Source organism: Xenopus laevis, chromosome 5S, assembly GCF_017654675.1.
Source record: "Xenopus laevis strain J_2021 chromosome 5S, Xenopus_laevis_v10.1, whole genome shotgun sequence".
NCBI classification, from domain to species: domain Eukaryota; kingdom Metazoa; phylum Chordata; class Amphibia; order Anura; family Pipidae; genus Xenopus; species Xenopus laevis.
In genome coordinates this window covers 14,579,057-14,602,059 of record NC_054380.1, presented here as the reverse complement: position 1 = coordinate 14,602,059, position 23,003 = coordinate 14,579,057, and positions in this window count along the sequence as shown.

Here is a 23,003-nt window from a genome sequence, read left to right as displayed (position 1 = left end):
AGACATACATATGGTTTGTTAAAGGACAAGGCAAGTCTAAAATAGAATAAGGCTAGAAATGCTGTATTTTGTAAACAAAATATAAGCATGAACTTACTGCACCACAAGCCTAATCAAACAAATGATTTATGCTTTCAAAGTTGGCCACAGGGGGCTGTCATCTTGTAACTTTGTTAACATCTTTGCCTGACCCTGACCCTGCACATGCTCAGTGTGGTCTGGGCTGCTTAGGGATCTTCATAAAGAAAGCTGCTTGAATTCTGCATGGCTGGTAAGTAAGGCGGGGGGCTCCCCCTGCTGTTCATAAGTATGATTGTTGCCCTGCTCAGCAGTTAGGGACCGTCTGACAATTCCTATCCACAGCAGTAAATGAAGGGAGAATTTCACTGCATACAGTCAGGTTTCTTATAAAAACGGTACACATTTTTTAATTAAAGTATATTGGAGATAGGTTTCTTTTTCATTAAAGAAAGTAAAAATGGGATTTTATTTTTTTGCCTTTCCTTGTCCTTTAAGCTACACAGAACATAAACTGACCATTCAAAACAATCCAACATTCTTTCTGCAGGAGTCTCCTTACCCCACATTAAATATCTATCCTGATAGCATCAATCCAGAGCACTGGAACAATTCAACACATACAATTATGCTTTCACCTTGCCTAGCAACTGTTGGGATGGATACAGAGAGCTTTAGATCAGATAATGGATTTCGTAGCGTTTACTTGTTCCAAAATGCTACAGTGCCAAAATCATAGAATATTTCTGGAAAGCACCAACTAATTAATCAGATAATTAGAAGGAATAAATATGTGCACAGAAAGAACTGTATAAACACATTTATGCAGCTGGCACTGAGTTTTCTACCCACTAGAACTTACTTTCCAAGATTTAAACCAAGTGCCAAGGTAATTATAAATCCAGGGGAGTCATGAACTTGGGAAGAGAGGTCTCTGAAGTTCTCCAGTTGCAGAGTGTATTATGCGGTCTAACCACTGGAGTGCATTAAGTGTTTGAGAAAGAGGGGCTTTATAAACACCAATTTTCCATATGGAGATTGTAAATAGGAACATTTGAATGGCTTAAATACACACCAACCGATCTACTAAGTTAAAACAGATATACACTCAAGTTTGTTTCGGCAAGTTGGCCCAACCTAGGCATGCCTAATGTCAGTCTCACCAAACCATCCATCCATGTCCAGGCAGAAAATTATATCTGCTGATCCCTCAATCTAATATGCCAATGGAGCATCAGCAAATAATCCACCCACTTCTCTTTAGATCTGCTCTTTCAGGTCACTAACCCGTGTGAACTGATTCTATTTGGCTATCCATCAGAAAGTATTCAGACCGTTGCACAGATGGGACAGTTGTTTAGATAACAAGCCTGCCCCATGCATCATGCCCTAATTTTCTTAGCCCAATACAATCAATAGATGGAGCATATAGTTGAAGCATAAGGAGTACTCTGCTCATATCTGGTTAGATGCAAAGCACTTTGCAATTAAGCCATACTAATGCTACATCCAAATCTGTAACTATTTGCACTTTATGTACTTAGCATATTGAGCATAAAAGCATTACAGAGCTTTCCTGTAGGCAATTAAATCAGCCCTTGCTGGGGGATTGGAGTTAAACAGGATGTAGCCTTCCCCTATTTAGCTGCCTAGACTCCATGTTATTTAGACCTAATGGAAAAAACTGCTCAGTGGTACTGCAAATAGTATTCTTTGCACTTGTCCAAACACCCAACTTTTCACTGCCAGATCATTATAACACAATGGATATCAATGGCACTGGCCAATCAGGCCTATATTTAGGAATTTATTTAAAAAAAATCTAGAAGTTCTAGCAAAAGACTCATTAAGCAGAAAAGTTAACAAACAAAGCAATAAACTTTGCCCTACACATTACAGTATAAACCACTATGGGCACATTTGGCATAATATCGTGATGGGAAGCTGATTTTTGATGAATGAAAGGAGCCTTCAGAGAAAGAAGAGAAGTTATTACATGCAGAAGGTCATGCTCTAAGTGTTTAATTTGAGAAGAAGAAACTTTTCTCCAAATTGAGTTTTAGTTTTCCCATAGACTTCAATAGAGTTTTTATGTGATAAACCATAAAACAAGTTTTTCTGAATTAAATTTCATCTCATATTGAATCTAATTCCACGAGTTTTCACATGATAAACCTTTTTCTCACTGAATTGCCTGCCTGTATATGTGAACTGGTAGCTACAAGAGGCTCTGGGGTATATTTATCAAAGAGTGAAGTTCCACCACTAGAGTGAAATTCCGCCACTCTCCATTAATTTCTATGGGATTTTTATAGGCTTATTTATCAAAGGGTGAACTTTCACTTCACCCATTGATAAATGCGCCTTTCAAAATCCCATAGAAATGAATTGAGAGCTGCGGAATTTCACTCTAGTGGCGGAACTTCACTCTTTGATAAATTTACCCCAGAGTCTGGCAGTATACCTGTTTTTTATGCAACCAAAACTTGCCTCCAAGCCTCAAATTTCCAAAATAAGCACCTGCTTTGTGGCCACTGAGATCAACACCCAAGGGGTTGGTGAGCATCATGTTGCTCATGAGCCACTGGTTGGGGATCACTGCCATAGAATAACCTGTGGTTCTATATTTACCCGGCTCTGTGTTACTGCAATGATATCTATGCACTACTTGCACACATGTAAACTATCTTTACAAATTCTACCAAAATTATGAAATGTTAGAATAAGGATTTAGAATATCGGACATATATGTGAGATATGTGCGGGTTATACAGATCAGTTTGTTTCTGGAGCCCTTCCATTTCAGATATTCGTAAGAAATGAAATCTAGAGATATACAGTGTGTAAGTGATCTGTAACTATTTTGTAAACTGGAACGTCAAACTTGAATGCACCACAGAAAAATGCATGACATTACTCTCTGGCATCATAATCAAATGCAGCAATATCCCTAAATAGCACAGTAGAAGAGTGGTCATGGGTGGTCTGAGAGTCCTATCTCTCCCCCAGAACAGGAAACATAATATCAAATGCTTGTGTGAAAAAAACAAAAATGTGTGAATTTAAGATCTCATCATTACTGAATTATTGCCATCATTAATCTTTAATTTTTCTCTAGCAGTTATACATTTTATGAATTCCTTTTCATTTCACCGGGAAGGGTCGGAAGATCTGGGTGGTCAAACTTGCTTAACTTATAAAAAAAAGGATTTCCAAGTCCCATTATAGATATGAAATAGGTAGCATACCTTTGTAATGTTGGTGCCAAGTCTGATGAGCACTTCTCTGGCTCCCGTACTTCCTTGGACTGAAAGACATGGCAGGCATGAACCCCGGCATAAACAGTTTTATTTCCTGAGTAGTTCAAGTTTTATGTTAAATTCAAGATTGTTTATCTCATTGTTGGCAATGGCGCAGCCTTAGATGTTTGATAAGCTTTTAATGGATTAAGGCAGAACAAAAAAAAAATGAGATCCTTCAAGTTTTACGCATGACAAGAGAAGTATGGTTGAAAGCAAAGTGATATATTATGTAGCACACTATTATACTCTTCATTTGATCTTTCAAGGCTTCATCAAAACCGTTAACATTAACGCTATACAGATCGATTGTTTTATCAGTGGAACTTGATTGTCTCCTGAATCAGTATTGCACTGGTTTTTTTTGTTCAAACTAAAAGTCATTGGATGCCACTCCCTGATGGCTTCCAAAAGTATGCCGTGCTATGGTCCACCATTTTAGTCCCTACCATTTCCCCTAAAAATTGGTCAGAGGAGAGTTCTAGATGGCTCAATTCTTGAGTTCACATAGAAAACATAAAATTTACAGCACCAGCACTCGGGTAATTAAAGAATGAAGAACTATTTCTTAATCAAGGTGACTATTTCCAGAATAATAGATTTCAAGCCTATATTAAAGGGATACTGTCATGGGAAAAAAATGTTTTAAACACATCAGTTATTAGTGGTGCTCCAGCAGAATGCTGCACTGAAATCTGTTTTTTAAAAGAGCAAACACATTTTTTTATTTAATTTTTAAATCTGACAGTGCTAGACATATTGTCAGTTTCCCAGCTGCCCTCAGTTATGTGACTTGTGCTCTGATAAGCTTCAGTCACTCTTTACAGCTGTACTGCAAGTTGGAGTGATATCATCCCCTCCCTTTCCTTCCCAGCAGCCAAACAAGAGAACAAAGGAAGGTAACCAGAAAGCTGCTCCCTAACACAAGATAACAGCTGTCTGGTATTTATAAGAACAGCTCTCAATAGTAAAATCCAGGTCCTACCGAGACACATTCAGTTACATTGAGTAGGAGAAACAACAGCCTGCCAGAAAGCAGTTCCATCCTAAAGTGCTGGCTCTTTCTGAAAGCACATGACCAAGCAAAATTACCATAGATGGAGCCTACACACCAATATTACAACTAAAAAAAAATACACTTTCTGGTTCTGGAATTACATCATAAAAATCATGACAGAATTCCTTTAATGTGTGCCAGCGATTACATACTATCCTCAGGGAAGCAGGATGTTGGCCTTCCTGTGTGGTTGTCAATTGCCTAAAGAGTATGGCCTTCTCTAATAGTTCTATGAGCTAAGAAAGAACTTTCATGGTATTTGTAAAAATGGGTAGGAAAGGGATGGATGCATAGGATTGTGGGTGACTAGGAAGTTATCATTGGTTCAGGATTGTCAGATGGCCTCCCTAGATATACGGAAAGTAAGGGAACAACCATATTAACTCTTTTGGACTTCCATTATGTAGAAGGGAAGAGGATGCTGGATGCCTGAGGAGAGTAGGTCTTTGAAAAGCAAGCCTTGGGGAAAGATCAGACTTCAGTGGTCAGGCAAGAGGGTCTCAATAAATGAGAATTAAGTAGTGCTAAGCATATTACAGGGGGTAGGTACTCTTCAAAAATACCATCTTCCTTTTGTACATGGATGGATCTGCCTAAAATTGCCATAAGACTAAAGGGAAAGGAAAATATCTGCTGAAGTCAACAGCATTGCTGTCTGCACTCATACTATTGTAAGATGTCATCCAGGTACTATATAATAGACATTTTAACAATGAGAAATAGAAAAAAATTATTGTTGAGTGAATGTTAGCGCATGCCTTTATATTGGACAAACCCCTGGCTGCAATGCACAGACAACGCTATCCTATCAATGTGCCCTTATAATCTAAGCATTCCTGCTAATTATAATGAGTTAATGCTATGCCCTTCCAGGTACTGCAGCAACCTTGGGCAGGAAGGATCAGATGGCTTTTATCAAATGTAGCTTTTGTTGATACATATAAGCTGTAATCTTGAAGAATGCTAAACAGAAGCCATTGTATATCTCACATACCAACCGCGTGTTTCTGCATAGAGGTTCTATATCAGACAATGAAATTTCATGTTTAGGGTAAAGGAAGTAGCTATGCTCTTTTTATATGACATACACAAACAGGGTTCTTACTAAAAAATAATATCCCTGATGGAGCTTACCTGTAGGATGGGGGTTTCCTTCCCAGGGTAGAATGTTTTGTGTCCCACTCCCCTGTGATAGACAGAACCATGTGACCCTCTAGATCATGGATTATTAACCTGTGGACTGGGACCCAAACACTGGTGCCCATAGTTTTTAGGATTGATCCCGCTGAATACAATGAAATGTTCTCCTACAATGGAAAATAGCAGTGTTACATGGCCATCCACCTCCTCCTTCATCAAGAATCACAACTCAGTCTCAGTGAGTTGATCAAACCCAAATGGAGAAACCGTTTTCAATGCGTGGTTAACTAGACAAAGCTTTTCTACTTACATATGACCAAAAATATAAATTGAAACATAACTTTGAATTGATATAAACTTTGTCTGAATGGTCCTTGAAGTAATTTTGCAATTTCCCTTTATTTCCTATTTTTATTGGTTTTGGAGATATTAGCAGTTTAAGACTGCCAATACCAGACTTTGGCTCTCTTTAAGTTTCAGCAACCCTAGCTATTGTACAATCTATTCGCTTCCTGTAAAGTCGGTTATCTCTCTAACTGCTGATATTTTACTGCTGATATTAGAGATTGGAAAATAAGGACTATATACCTACTAATAAATAAATACGATCATTTAGAGATTGGAAAATAAGGACTATATACAAATAAATATGTTCATCATTCTACCTGTCATTCCACGTATTCCTAAACCCTTTTTTGTCAGTCCAAGCTCCAATAGCAGTAACCCTGACGAATAACACATAACAGAGCAGAGTTTTGTGGAATTGCTGGATGGTCTCACATATCTCTATATGCTTTTAAATACAGACTAAAGGCAGATAAAATTACAGTAGATGTCATGAGTAATGTGAGCTGGGACTTTAGCATTCGCTGGGAAGCAGTTACTGTACATCAACCCTTATTAGATATAAACAACAGTGACTTCTCTATTAGCAAACGGTTTGGATAAAAACTGAAATCTCACTTTAGATGACATAAACACACAGATTTCATATATTTGTGAACTGGTCATTACTCTTTGTCCCCACAATGTGCTCCTAAGAATGAGAAGAGGAAACATCTTGCACTTGTTTTCTGTTTCATTCTTACTCTAGTGGCCTGTGTCTTCTTGACACTTGGGGGCAGATTCATTAAGGGTCGAATTTCGAAGTTAAAAATACTTCGAAATTCGACCCTCGAATTGAAATCCTTCGACTTCGAATATCGAAGTCGAAGGATTTAGCGCTAATCCTGCGATCGATCGATCGAAGGATTTTTCGTTCGATCGAACGATTAAATCCTTCGAATCGAACGATTCAAAGGATTTTAATCCAACGATCGAAGGAAAATCCTTCGATCAAAAAATCACAGGCAAGCCTATGGGGACCTTCCCCATAGGCTAACATTGACTTCGGTAGGTTTTACCTGCCGAAGTAAAGGGTCGAAGTTTTTTTTAAAGGGGAAGTACTTCGACTATCGAATGGTCGAATAGTCGAACGATTTTTCGTTCGATTCGTTCGATTTCGTTCGAATTCGAACGAATTTAACCAATTCGATGGTCGAAGTACCAAAAAAATACTTCGAAATTCGAATTTTTTTCATTCGAATCCTTCACTCGAGCTTCATGAATCGGCCCCTTGATCTTTCTTTCCAACTCTCCTCTTGACCATGTTCTTTATCATAGCCAATTATCATAGCCAATTTAAAGGCAGGAAATGGATGGTGCTTTACTGGTTTACTGGGAAAAGGTTCCTTTGGACATCACAGGTTTACAGAGCCAATATGGTTAGAATATCTGGCACAGTAGGTGGAGTGGTCACCTATTAAATTTCAAAGAGAAAATGTTGTGGCTGTCTGTGCTAGATGGAGAATCTATCTATCTATCTATCTATCTATCTATCTATCTATCTATCTATCTATCTATCTATCTATCTATCTATCTATCTATTCTGTCTGTCTGTCTGACTGTCTGTCTGTCTGTCTGTCTGTCTGTCTGTCTGTCTGTTTCTCTCTCTCTCTCTGCACAGAGATGAAGACTAACACTAACTTTCACGGTTTAAATGCTTTGGCTTTAATTTGGCAAAAAACACAATCTTCAGCCCACTGGCTTCACAAAGGGAATTACTTTCACACCCTCACTGGTGTACATATTAACTCATGGTTTTAGCCCTCGCTGGCTTTCAGCGGACACAAGTCCCAAGTCCCAGAATCCTCTCTTGGACACTTGCCACTCTGAGAGGGGTTCCTCTTTCCAAACACTTCAGGTCAGCGGGGATACACTCGCATTCCCAGCTACACACACAATCACACCTCCTTCCTGCACTTGGAGGCGTCCACAGCCCCTCACCCTCCTCCCACCTCCCTTTTTAATTGCAGCTCACCTGCAGCTTAATTACCTAGCTTCCACTAGCTTGGCAGCTGAAAACCCTGCTCTTCTCCATTCACTCCAGGGACCCATTATCCAGCTTTTCCTAAGCTGGTACACAACTACAGCCTTACTTGCTGCAGAAACACACATATTCACACTGGTGAAATATACACAAAATCACTATCTTTTCATCTATCTATCTATCTATCTATCTATCTATCTATCTATCTATCTATCTATCTATCTCTCCCTACATCTTCATTCACCACTGCTCACTTGCCTACAGTATGCCTTTCTATTTTTTTAAAGGCTTTATCTAAACAAATGAAACAAAAAGCAAAGGAGAAAAGCAATGCAATTACATATGATGAAGTACAGGTTGTGAGTAAGCATCACACACCAGTCATACAAGCATAAATTCAGGGTCTAGGTAAAGTCACATTCACAGTTTGTTTAACCACAGCTATTTGAAGTGCAGGCGTTAAAGATTATAGCCTCTGGTACATAATGTGTAAGCATCTTCCCATGGCTGCCAGACACTTTTGGGGGAAGCCTATGGATAAGTAGATGACTTCTCTTTTACTGTTTTCCCTCAAGCTTTGCTCTCATCTCTGTTTTCTACTTCTGCTTCTCCTCTGTCTTCTCAATATTTATCTCCATCCCTATTAACATTATAGGAGGGGAAGATAAAGTTCTACATTGAAGTTATTTACCTGTTTTGCTCATTATTCCACTGATTGAGATGCTGGAAAAAACAGCGTTATTGCACTTTGATGGACCACCCAGATCTTATTCCCACAATAATTCATGGGCAAAATTGTTGACAGTTTGCTTGCAGACACAAAACAGCATGTAGTCAAATCTGATGTTTTTTACAATGTTTTTTAAGTGTAATGCTGTTCAGCTTTTTCCATAGAGTGGGCCAAACATCCAATAGAACGTATCTGCATCTGACCTGAGGGCCACCAATTGGACAGCGCTGGAACACGGCATCTGAAATACAAAACAGATTTGTCCTGTTCCTCAGTTGCACATTTGTTAAAAGCTCAGGTTAAAGCTTAATAAGGAGAATGTAATGAAAAATCATAAACATGTTCAAAATGGCTTTTTTTGTGAATGTTTAGTGCTGCTTGCAATGTAAAATAATATGCTGTGAATATTACATGGCTAAGCAAAGGTTAGCATTAACACCTGCTCTGGAGTTTCATTAAAAATTTCATTGCGAAAATGACTTTGTAATTGCGAAATTTTATTTCACTAATATTCACAATGGTGCTTGCGAATGTTTTTTTCTGCTAAATAAACATATTACATTCCCCCGTTAGTGTTTTCTTCTTTTAGGGGGTTATTAATCATATACAAAAATAAATAAATTATCTGAATCATCTTGACGCACGACAATGTTTAGCGCGACTATTCTGACACACGCCCATATTTTTTTTGTCGTGGCTGTTTTTTCACCAATGAATTTTTGCTGCAGTTTCGCAAATTTATTAGTCAGCGGTGAAAATTCACCACAAATTTGCGCCTGCCGAATTTATTCGCCCATCAGTATAGGGACAACTAATTAATGCAGTAGACATTACTTGACAAACATGAACCTCTTCTAAGCATATTCATAATCTGTTCAGAGTGACACCCTAATTCAGAGCTTTCTGGATTTCCAGATAACGGACCTCATAACTCTATACAGTGAAACCTTTTCTACATCCCCTGATTTTAAGGTTTTTCTCATTTTATATAGATGTTTCTGTGGTCCCACCTATATATTATGCATAAGAGATTTCCCAGATGTTACATTTTCCAGGATTTTACACCATTTTTTTTGGTCCCCTGAAAAATATAAAATGGGGGTTCTACTGTAGTTTCATAAGTTTGCTTATATTCTGACCATAATTTCAAGCTAGTATTATATATACATATACACATATAATAAGTGCAATTCTTTTGGACCAGTCATAGACAATGCAGGAAGATACCATCAACTCTGACAGGTATTCTTCTATGCCAAACACAATCCAGCAGGACATATTGGAGAAATCCTGGCCCTTTGAACACTCAAAACATTCTAGTTAGAAAGTGATTTGTAAGCATGATTACTCAGAAAACAAAGCATAAAAACATAAAGAGTCCATTCAACCTTTTCTTTTAACTCTATAAATGGCCTCAACATCCTACCAAAGACTTGGTTCACCTGGTGTATATCCTTCCCAAGGGTATTACGCTTTGTCTTGAAGTTTGACATTTTAGAATTATTTCAAAGCAATGAATAAAATTCCATTATAGCCCATAAAAGTGAAAATCCTTTGTGTATGATTTTGAAAAGTCACCTGAAATTTTGGATTTCCACCTCCACATAAGACGGACTAATGCCATATGGTATCTTGGCTCCCTACTGCCATCCTTTGTTACAATGTCTGACCGCACAGTGAAACATGACAATTTCAAATCCGATTAAATTGGTTAATCCCACTTAGAAAGCAATGGATGTTTTCAACTAGGACTTGAGTCACTTCATTGTGTTATAACTGTATACTAAAGATGAGATTATTCTGAATGCCTCCTACAAGGTGACCCTTGCATACATTGAGGATTATTCATGCTCAGCACATTCAAGACAGAATAGGTGCCATTTGCTCATAAACAAACAGTAACAACTTAATTTTGTAAATACAAATTAGACAAATGGATGTAGCCCAGCAGATTTAAGTATAACAATTCAGGAACAATATGGGATACATTATTCTTAAATGACTTCAGTGAGAGAAAGAAAAGAACCCCTCTTCTATCAAGTACTAAGAATGGTCTCCGGAGTTAGAAAATCAATAAATTACCAATAGGGATGGGCGAATTTTTTCGCTCATTTTGCCAAAAAAATTACGCCCATAGACTTGTATGGCGGTGTGCGTCAAAAAAAAAAGATGCGCGACAAAATAATTTCGCTGCGCGTCAAAAAATTTTTGACTCCCATAGACTTTAATGGGCATCTGCGACATTTCGCCTAAATTTTTGGTGAAACGAAACAGGTCAAATTTGCCCATCCCTAATTACCAATCAAATAACACCAATCTGTAATCAACCTTCAATTAAATCCAAACCTCCTGCCCTTTAATAGGAGTTTTGGAATTAATTGAAGGTGGATAACAGATTGGTGCTATTTCATAGCTGGTAATTTATTGATCTTTTTAATCCAGTGGTTATTGATTTTGGAATTATCAAGAAAATTGATTCTGGGAGTCCATTCTTAGTACTTGATAGAAGAGGAGTTCTTTTCTTTCTCTCACTGAAGTAATTTATTAAGCTATAATGATCACATCAGACCTCAGTTCTAATCAAGTGGATAAATTGAAAGTTGTTAATTAAGCGTAACATACATTTACATTAAATACATTATACTTACCCAAGGTCACCATCATTAGTTACAGAGCACACTGCCAAGCACACTGCGGAAAATCAAGAGTCAAGAGTGAGTTTATTGTCATTTCATCCATATATGCTTGTACAATACACAGTGAAACGAAACAAAGTTCCTCTAGGGCCATGGTGCTACACAAATCATAGATGTACCGGACAACAGACAAAAAGTGCAAGTGCAAAAATATGCAACTCCTGCGAGACAGGACAGCATAGTACAGCTCTATCAGCTCCACTCTCAGTTCAAAACTAAGGTTGGTAATTTTGGTAACTGTAGAAGCCAGAGCAACCTTTACGCCTACAATATTTTACCCGAGATCCATCTCTAAAACTGGCACCATAACCATAGACCTTTGCCCTCATTTTGGATCTACTAATTCATTCAGCCTCAGGCTCTAGATATGGATCCTCCTTTTTTTGGGGGGGGGGGGGATTCTTCAAGAGAAGGAATCACGTTCCTCCTGTTATTCACAAGAGAGAGCACCCCCAAGTAGAACATGCCTGTCCTTCTTCTTTTACCTTGAGCGCTCATTTTGTGATGATCTGCGTGCTTTCTCAGAGATCAACTGAGCAGAAATACTGCAGCTCTAACTGTAATAGGAAGAATTATGGGAGTAAAAGGCAGAACTTTGTCTATTAATTGACTACATGTGACCTAACATGTGTGTGTGCCCTTGGTTTGTTTATGTGCATCGTGCATCGCATGGTGTCTTAGTTCTTAAAATGGCAGTTTTTTTATTTAGGATTACCCAATGGCACATTCTACTAAAAAAGTATATTTTTTGAAAATGGTTTATTTAGATGAAGCAGGAGTCACAACTAAATCATCATCAGTTTTATGATTTCGTAGTGCAATTAACTGAAGATCTCAAACTAAATAATATTTCATGGATCTCATCACATCTTCTAAACCCTATTTCTAATGATTTTGATCCACTTGATAATTCCAGTAAAAAATGGTCTGTGTTTTTAGGGATAAACATTTCTTCCAAAGACCTTTTGAGATCGTTTCAAAATTTTAGAAAGAATATACTTTCTGAGAGCTGGAGAGATCAGCAATTTAGATTCATTCATCTGGGTTATGGACAATTGTTTCAAGAAAATAAAGATTCTCAGAAGGTTTCTTATTGTCCGAAATGCAAAGAGCAAAATGTTGATTTTTTTCATTATATGTGGGTATGTCCACTTATCACAACTCTATGGGAGAAAATTTCACGTTACATTAAAGGAGTGGTCACGTTAGATATATTGTTGAAACCCCAATATGCACTGTTAGATCTTAAAGATTCGTTTCAGTTATCACAGAGTGATTCTTCTGGGAAGATTACAGATGAAATACTGTCTTTTTGTTGGCTGGTTATGGCTGCTACTCGAAAGTCTATTTTTCTGTTTTGGATTAAAGATAAACCCCCTTCTTTGAAAGATGTAATTTCATATTTGCATAAGCTATGTATGCAAGAAGCTGTTAGATTTAGGATGGATGATTCTATTCAAAGAAATAAAGTTAAAAACAGATGGTCCCTATATATTTCATCTTTAGATGTTTCTAAAAATGATTTTATCCTTAAACTGATGGGACAAGATGATCACTAATGAATGAATTTGGTAATAGTGTGTTAAAACTATTTGTACTGACTTCCCATGTCTTAATTATCTTTTTTTTTTAAAAAAAAGTACGGGTCTTTTTGTTTTTGTTTTTGTTTTGATTTGTTTCTGGTTATTTCATGGTTCAGATACATGAAAACATCTCTTGAATTTTACTCATATGAATTGTTCTTTTATTCCATAATATGATTGTTCATATATTTAATTCATTGTATTTTCATGAAAATTCAATAAAAAGAATTTTAAAAGAAAAAGAATAGATGAAGCAGGGTTTTACATATGAGCAATTTTATGCAATATATTTTTTTATACAGAGCTACATTAGTTAGGGGTATAGTTTCCTTTAGGATACACCTATGATGAGTTCCTTGTTCTAAATGCTGAATAGCAGCTAGAAGCAGAATTGTTCTACAATTTATACATGAAACAAGCCACCCTCTAGAGCAGGGGTCCCAAACCTTTTTTACCCATGAGCCACACTCAAGTATAAAATAATGTTGGAGAGCAACACAAGCATGCAAAAAGTTCCTGGGGTGCCAAATAAGGGCTGTGATTGGGTATTGGTAATCTCTATGTAGACTTGCAGCCAACATGATGCTCTGTTTGGCAGTTCACATGTTTTTTATACAACTAAAGCTTGCCTTTAAGACAGGAATTCAAAAATAAGCACCTGCTTGGACACCACTGGGAGCAACATGTGCTCATGAGCTAGTGGTTGGGGTTCGCTGCTCTAAAGGTCACCATCAGCTAGCAAGAATGATATGGATGCGACTTCTGGAATCTCAGTAGGGTGGTTTTAATCCCCCATTTTCCAGAAGGATTTGCTTCATTCGAGAAGGATCTACAAGTAGATGTAACGTGACTAACTGTCGTTATATAATTTTAGAAGTGTGGATAATGTTATAGTACCATAATATTATAGACCTATTCTGTAGGATGTTTAAACAGGTCCTTCTGTAATTATTTATTATATCTATATATCTATATATATATATATATATACTCACATTAATGGTTTCCAGGAAACAGAGGTTAGGAGCACCAAATGGATAACAAGGCCAGTTATAGATGATGAATAATGATGCAGTTTTGTTGATAACATAATAGCTGGACAACCATTAAGGAATCACTAATTACTTACCAGTTATTTCTTCTATTCTTAGAAGCAGGATTATGGAATGTCAGTTTCTTTTTCCATGATGGAGCCAACTCGGCATGTAATGTCAGCATAACTCTCAAACCTCGTTCTTAACACATTCCATGGATCACCAAACCACTGACCCAGTCATGTTTGTTGAAAATGTCAATATTTAGGTGTGTGGCTGTTTTTTCCTACTTAAAATAAAATACATACAAATAATTTGTTTGTTTTTTAAATATGAAAAATAGTAACATAGGGAAAGTGTAAAATTTGATGGTCATGCTAAGAATAAGAAGACAATGCTGATATTGTAAGAACCTGACATCATAGGACCCTACTGTAAAATCTGACCCCAACTAGTGGTTGCTTACAAGAAAAGTTTTAAGTCAAGTCAAGTGGATTTTATTGTCATTTCAGCCATATACAGTAAATACAGTACATAGTAGTACAATAGTACATTTATTCTAATGTGTTGGTAAAACATTTACTTGTTGGTGCTCATGGAGGCCCAGATATAAAATATAAATACCTCCCTGTAGCTTCATGCCTTATACCAGCAATGTGCAGGTTTAAAAAAATTCTTCTTAATAAAACGAATGCTATGCCCAGATGTCTAAATCATTAGTTACTACTTGGTGCCACCAAGCATGCACTCCATTATTTTATCATTAGCCACTAGAGACTACCTCTTGAAGCTAGAGTCCATTAATGACTTTAAGGGGGTTATTTATCAATGTCCAAATTTATCTCAAAATTTTCTGAAAAAAACTCAGACCAAATCCGCACAGTGTTTTTCTCCTGATCTATTAATACACTTTTCCAAAAATTTTGTTTGCAGGAAAAAAAACCTGTAAAAATCATGAAAACAATGAATCATATGAATTTTTCGGATTTTCCACCCGAAACTCCCATTTTTTTCTTATCTTTGCTCGAAAACCACTAAATCTTCGGGTTATTGCACGAAACCCAGGGCAGATCAAAAAATCTTTGGGACTTCTCCCATTGACTTATATCAGATGCCGGATTTATGGATTTGGACTTTTTGCATCCTCGGGGTATAATAAATGCCGAAATATTTGTTGGGTTTTTTTTATTAAAAATTCTGATTTTATACTTAATAAAAAACACATTCTTCGGGTTTTTGGCATTCTGAGTATAGTAAATAACCCCCTAAGTGCAAATATACTGATAAAGAAACTTTTGTTTGAAAAAATGTTCCTCTTTAAAAAATAGGACTAAAAAGACAGGCACATGTATTTTTCAGTCTTACCCAATATGTTTGTGACTATCAATGTATGTACAGGTATAGGAGCTGGGGTTTTTCAGATATAGGACATTTCCTTAAACATTTAAACTTTAAATAAACTCAATAAATTTGTTTTGACACCAATAAGGATTAACACAGCTTAGGTAGGATCAAGTACAGGGTACTTGTACTTGGTATTGTAGAATGATGTGCTTAAAATCAAATCTATGGGAATTTGGAGCTGTTTGGTTAATGTGTTTCTGGATCCCATCCTTACAACATATACAATTTGCCTATACAACCTTAGATTTTGGAAGGTGCTATATGCTTATGGAATTTTTGGAGTTTTCATGGTAATAAAGTGGCATTGTTGAGGCCTTTTTTGTTCTCTTGAATATATACTTTGTAATAAAAGGCATTAAGTTTGACCAGGAGCAGTAACTAATAGCAACCAATCAGCAGTTAGCATTTACTGGTCACATGTTTAAAAGCAAACATCTTGTTGGTTGCTATGGGCTAATGCTCCTGGGCATGGTTAAAGGGGAACTATCGCAAAAATAAAATTTTAATATAAGCGTCAGCATACTGAAATAAGAAGTTTTCTAAATATTATCAATGAAAGATTCTGTACCATTTCTGAAATAATCAGTTTTATCTTAACTATCCTTCTCTCAGCTTCTGTTTCTCTTCATTCTCTATATGCAGCAGTTGGGTGTCAGATATTCATTGACAGTTAAATCCAATATATTGTATAGGTGGGCTCCTTTTGCCTAGAAGATGTATAAGAGCTCACTCTATTAAAATCACCAGACATCATGTCTCTCTACATGCAGATTTGTGCAAAAGGCAGTTATTTTGTTAGATTTTGTTTGTACTGGAATCAGCTATTTGAGTGATAAACGTTTCAGGTATCTCAGCTAACTTGAAAGCCTTAAAATCACGTCTTTTTTTAACCAACACTTCTATTGAATGTGGTATTAAGCTATAACAGCTCTCCAGTTTGCAATTTCAGCATTCTAGGCCCCAGTCCTTGTGGGGCCCCTGCCGACCCAGGTCTGCTTCTTCTTCTTCAACGTGCGAGTGATTGTACCAGCAAGGAACAAGCAGCTGGTACATGGAGTGCAGGAATAAGGGGGGGAGGGTGATGTCGCTATGTGGGAGGGGGGCTGGTGGCAGGGGGGCAACCAAGTGGCAGACCTAGTGGGCTCTGGACACCCCAGTCCAACACTGGTAACCCCCATTTGAAAGTTGAAAGGAGTCAGAAGAAAAAGGCAAACAATTAAAAGACCAATTGAAAAGTTGCTTAGAATTAGCTATTATATAACATATTAAAAGTTGATTTCAAGGTGAACCACCCCTTTAAATAATTGAATCGTAATTGGTTTCCAGGACTGACTTCTTTAAAGTGATGATAACAGTGGAATGAAGGGAGTTGATACAGAAATTAATGGCTAACCTGAAAAGAAATACAAGTACATTCTGCTCTTAAATCCAAGAGAATTTAAGAAAAAGAAAAACATTGAAGAAGTAGAAGGTATAGTGGCCCTCGGTGGTCATCTGCAATTTAAAATCCCCCTTTTTGAATGTACTTATAATACCAGGCAGCCTATTTACTCATTAGACGTCATCTCCAAATTACTTTAGCATGTGTAGTGTGATTAGTCCATGCAACACGGACATTACATGCTTAAAATAGAATTATTTGAGTATCAACCGATGATCCAAACAGATTGTTACCATTTAGAGTAGAAAAATTATGGACCGTTCTAAGAAATGTGACATCAACAAATGCGTTTCACCATCAATAATCATTCACAATGAGAAATATTGGATTACAGACGCAGTAGAAATAACTGCCCATATTTGTCAGGGATACAATATCAAAGCTAATGCATTAACTAAAAATACACTAGGCAGTAGATTCTTTGGTTGCCCTTGACACTGTTGAAAAATGTTGCCATTAAGATCTCCTCCTGGCTGAGGTCCCAGTGCTCTTTTCTACTTTCTTTCTGTGTTGTTGTGGAAATATAGATGGTGTCCCCTTAGTTTCATACTATCTTAACCAATATGATCATCTCATGAAATGACAGCGGATTCCACAGGCAGCACGTTCCCTGTTCAAAAGTTAAGGTGTTTTGACCTCTACATAAGAAACTCTCTGAATGTAGCCAATTAAAAATTCTGTACTTTTTTAGAGATAATGAACTTACTCTTCCCCATCCCCCCATCAGCAATCTGTACATGCAGCTTTGTGCCAGTCAGTTATTATGAAAGACAGTAAGTTCTAATACATTGCGTCAGGGTTGGACTGGGGGGCCTGGGGGGGATGGTGTTGTCGACATGTGGGAGGGGGGCTGGTGGCACTTGTGGCTGGGGGGGCAACCAAGTGGCAGACCTAGTGGGCTCTGGACACCCCAGTCCAACACTGGTAACCCCCATTTGAAAGTTGAAAGGAGTCAGAAGAAAAAGCATTAAAAGACCAATTGAAAAGTTGCTTAGAATTAGCTATTATATAAAATACTAAAAGTTGATTTCAAGGTGAACCACCCCTTTAAATAATTGAATCGTAATTGGTTTCCATGACTGACTTCTTTAAAGTCGCGGCCCACCAGGATTGCAGTCCAGGGCCCCCCGTCCCCCTCATCTCCCTACTGTGACGCGCATCGGGAGAGGGGTTCTAGTCCAACACTGCATTGTGTAGGCAAAGAGAGCACACACAATATATTTTTTTAAATTTTTTGCCATAGTTCCCCTTAAAATGCTTTGTTTGAGGAGCGATTAAATTATGAGGGCTATTTTTTTTTTTATTATGGTAGATACGGGAGCTAAGAAGTCCCATTTAATTAGCACTTGTGCATATCCTTGGTGCAGTCAGGGTGCACATGCCCCCCTTCAGGGAATAGGGGTTGCGGACACCACCGATTGACATCAACACGTACGAACCAAAGTCGTATAAAACAAATCCATCTTTATTGAACGTATTAAAAATAGCGGGCAGGGGAAACAAGCTTGACGCGTTTTGTGACGACAAGGTTACTTCATCAGAAGTGGTGGTGTCCGCAACCCATATTCCCTGGATTGTTGTTTGCCGCGGATTTAGCGGTCACACCTGGCAGGCAGTTTGCTGATGTGCGCTCACGTCTCCGCTTTCGGATCGCTCTCCTTCAAATGCACATGCCCCCCTTGCATGACACTGTGAGTCTAAGGGGGGGGGGTTGGAAAATTTGAACGAGTATCATGGCTTCCTTTCAATCTGTGGAATCAGGTTTGTATGTGTAAATAAATATCTATTTATCTATGGATTTATGGAAGTTCAGATAGTGTTTATATTCCTTATCTACATAACCAAACTGAATGAGCTCTTAAATCCAGTTAAGAAAATATATATTATTATATAAATTGAATTTTCATATATATTATTATATAAATATAATTACAATAAGATGAACATTTCTCATTGAGCTAATCTTAGTGTTGGAAAGAGTTGGCCTCTGCAGTTGGAGATTGTTCCCTGTCAAAGCCTTTGGGGATATAGCAAGGGATGATACAGGAAAGGAAGGTTACAGATCATTTTTAATATAAAAAGTTTAATTGTTCTGGCTCTGATGCAAAAGCAACTCATTTACTAGAAAGAGTTTTTTTTCATTTCAGTGAGGAAGGATACATTGTCGACAAGCCTTATCTATCATAAGATTAGTACTTTTTTTTTGCTAACTGTCTTCAGGAGATCTACAGTATATAGCCATACATTTTGCGGTTGGAAACTCAAAAACATATATTTTTTACATTGGACTGGGCATTTTCAGAAAAGAAAACCAGTGGCAAGTGACTTACCATTGTCCTTAAGAAAACTTGCTTGGTTTTTATTTATTTTTTTGAACCAAATGGGGGTAAGTCCAATGGGAGGCAATTGATCAGAACTGGGCCAATTTTGTTCAGCTGGTCTCACAGTTGTGCTATTACGGATCTATTAATTAGGCAGTGAAAGTTGATCTGTTAATGTTGGCACTCTAGCAAGACCTGTACCTGACTATAAAATGTACTACTTTGGGTACCTTTATCTCTTGAACCACTCATGGCTTTGTGATCTTGCCAAGAGTTCCTGACAAAAGTTTTGGTCATTCTGTCATAAACTGGCTAGGAGCAGACTGGTAGAAGATGCCATAGACAGCCTGCTGATATGGTAAGGTATTTTAACCACTCATGACTGAGCAGATAAACGGACCAGTCCTATAAATTGCCAAGGTCTGGTCAAGCAGCAGATAAGCAATGTCTGATAGATAGGCCAAGGTCTGGGGATGAGGCAAGCAAGCAGAGTCCAATACACAAGAGGTGGCAGGCAAGTGGACTCCAAGAAAAGGACATAGGTAGTGATGGGCGAAACTGTCCCATTTCGCTTCACAGAGAAATTAGCAAAACTCCGGAGAAATCTGCGACATGGAGAAAAATTTGCAAATGCATTAAAGTCAATGGGTGTCAAAATAATTTCAACACAAGACAATTTCGACACGAGCAACAATTTTTTTTGGTGGAAATTTGCAGTGACTCCATGCCTGGCGAATAAATTCGCTCATCACTAGTCACAGGTCATAATCAGAAAATCACAGAAAATGGTCAGGACACAGGAACAGTCAGGAAGTCAGAAACCCAATAATTCAGAGGGTGAGATCTTAGCTATGAAACTTAATCAGGGCCGGATTTACATAGCAGGCGCCCCTAGGCCAGCTGTCATTCGTTGCCCCGTCTCCTCCCCTTAATTTGCAAAAATGTTCGGAGCAATGCTGATTGGCGCATGGGAAGTTTAAAAAACTATCGTAACGCCTGTGAATTCTCAGTGTTTTTGAACCAATCTGGGTGTGGTTGGGCAGCATGCAACCCCCTAAAATCCTGCCGCCCTAGGCCCGGGCCTTGGTGGTGTTTCCACAAATCCAGGCCTGACCATAATGACCACACACTATACAGGACTATAAAGGCTACAACGTTTAGATGGCTCTTTGCAGAAGTTAAGGAAGGTTGACGGAAGGTGACTCAGCAGGATACTACACATACTGACTAAGTGACAAATAGACCCACGCTTCCATGAAACATGAAATTGTGCTTGAAGGGGAACTATCTTGAAAATGTAATATAAGCTCCAGCATACTTAAATAAGAAACTTTCTAAATACAATCAATTAAATATTCTGAAATAATCAAGTTCACTATCCATCTCTCTCTTATAGGAAGGGTTTTGTTTCCTAGCAGATGTATTAGAGCTCACTCAAATAACTGATTCCAGTACAAACAAAATCTAACAAAATAACTGCCTTTTGCACAAATCCTGCATGTAGAGAGACATGATGTCTGGTGATTTTAATAGAGTGAGCTCTAATACATCTTCTAGGCAAAAGGAGCCCCCCTATAAGATTATTGGATCTAACTGTCAATGTATATATGACATCCAACTGCTGCATGACAACAGAATGAAGAGAAACAGATGCTGAGAGTCAAATAGTGAACATAAACTTGACTATTTCAGACACCGTACAGAAATGCAGCCCAGAGCATGTGCTGGGAATCAGCAGAAAAGAAGATGGGGAGCTACTGGGGGCAATATCGGGGGCACAGATCTTTACTGCTAAAGGACTGCAGTAGCCTTGGGCTAGTACAAAACATATTGTGCACATTTCTACCCTTTTAGTTCTCCTTTAAGGCAATGTATCTGTTTAGACACAGGAGCCAAATGAGGAATCCTCGCATTTATTTCCTGTAAAAAAAGTTAAACAAACTGGTATATTTCCTGTAGAATACTAGAGATCTGTAGTCAAGTTAGCATAAAGTATGCGGGGAGATTTTTTTCTCTGTACACAGATTTGCTGCTGTTTTTACTTCAACAAATTGTCTGAGCACTATCAATCATTCCCCTCTGAGCTTCATTTCAATCTCACATCTGGTTTTCATAAACCAACAAACCTATATAAACCGAGCAACCGAGAGGGGGAAAAAACCAATAAAAATTGAATTTTTTCAGGTAACGTTCCCTTTTATCTCCAGGACATACAGTATTGGAAGAAGTGAATCCTCAGATTCCGAAGGCACGCAGCATCTCAGGAATGTGTAGTGAGACCTAAATACCTCTATTGAGTCTTTTCATTTTATTATGAACATCCTCTTCATCTGTTGCCCCGAACCTTTCATCTCTTTAAGCCACTGGCTTTGATACTGTATATTTGGATATTAAAAAATATGTTTTAGGAAATGCCTTCAAAAAATTCTTTCCTTTGCATGGTAGCGATAAATAGTGATGTGCGAATTTATTCGCCAGGCGCGAATTTGTGGCGAATTTGCGTGATTCGCCCGCCAGCGAATAAATTTGCGAAACGCCCGCGAAAATTCGCTGCAAAAATTCGTCGGTGTCAAATTTTTTTTTAAAAAAAACGGACACCTGCATCAAAAACGGGCGCCGGCGCCAAAAAACGGGACGCCGGCGCCGTTTCGAGAATTTTTCGCCGTTTCGCGAATTCGCCCATCACTAGCGATAAAGTTTAGTGCGTGAAAGTAGACCTTTAATAGATACTAGGAGGCAAAAAAATATATCAATACTTAGGGGTAGATTTATCAAGGGTAGAAATGGAAATTCAAATTTTTAAATTAGAATTTCTAGTTAATTTTAGTGTAATCCAACTAGGGAATAGTCCAAATTCAATTTGAGTTTAAAAAATTGTGAAATTTATCATGTACTGTCCCTTTAAGAATTAGAATGCGACTATTCGCCACTTAAAACCTGCCAAATTGGTGTTTTTGCCTATGGAGGACTTCCTACAATAAAACTGGCGTTGTTTGGTGAACTTTTGAAAAAAACTTTTGTTATGCATTTCTTTATTTGGTGAAAAACTCAAATCGAATTTGATTTGAGTTTGCAGGTCGATCCAATTCACCTTAATTTAAAAAATTTAAATTTTTTAATACATTTCGATTGGTCATTTTTTTCCGAATTTCGAGTTTATGGGAGTTTTTTTATAAACTCCCATAAATTCTAAATTCGACCCTTGATAAATATGCCCCTTAAAATCAATTATTATGACCCTTATCTGAAAAAGATGACACTTGTGGAATTCTCTTAAATGTTTTATCTTAAAAATGGATTTTTTTTTCTTTTCCCAAATATATCAATACTTAATATCAATTATTAAATCAATTATTTAATATGTCCTTTATCTGAAAAATATGACATTTGTGGAATTCTCTTAAATGTTTTATCTTAAGAATTGATATGTTTTTTCACTTTTCCATTGCCTGTTCGGCTTGTTTGCTTTTTTGGTGAAAGCAATATACTGTACTGGTCCTGCTCTCTGTTTTCTGGAAAAATATTGCACTGGAAAAGCTCCAACTCATATTTATAAATGCTACTGTGTATATAATGGGCATAATCGGTTTTTGAAAAGGCCAAGGCAATGTAAATCCAAACATTACTTGGCTTAGACTTTGATCGACAAACCCTGGGCCCCTTCCAGACCTCCAAACTCCTGCCCTTGTCGCATGTATGAGCAAAAGACGCACCGGGTGAATGATGCACCATGTGAATGAGCAAAAGTCACTCAACTGGTCTTTATGGGGAAGCCGGGGGAGCAGGTCTGGGCTGGGGTCCACTAGGTTTTTTCCCGGTGTCCAGTGGATCATTGACTGAGCAAGAACTGCACATTCGTACCTCCATTGTCCTCCACATCCTCCATCAAATAAATGCAGTTTGCTTATCCAG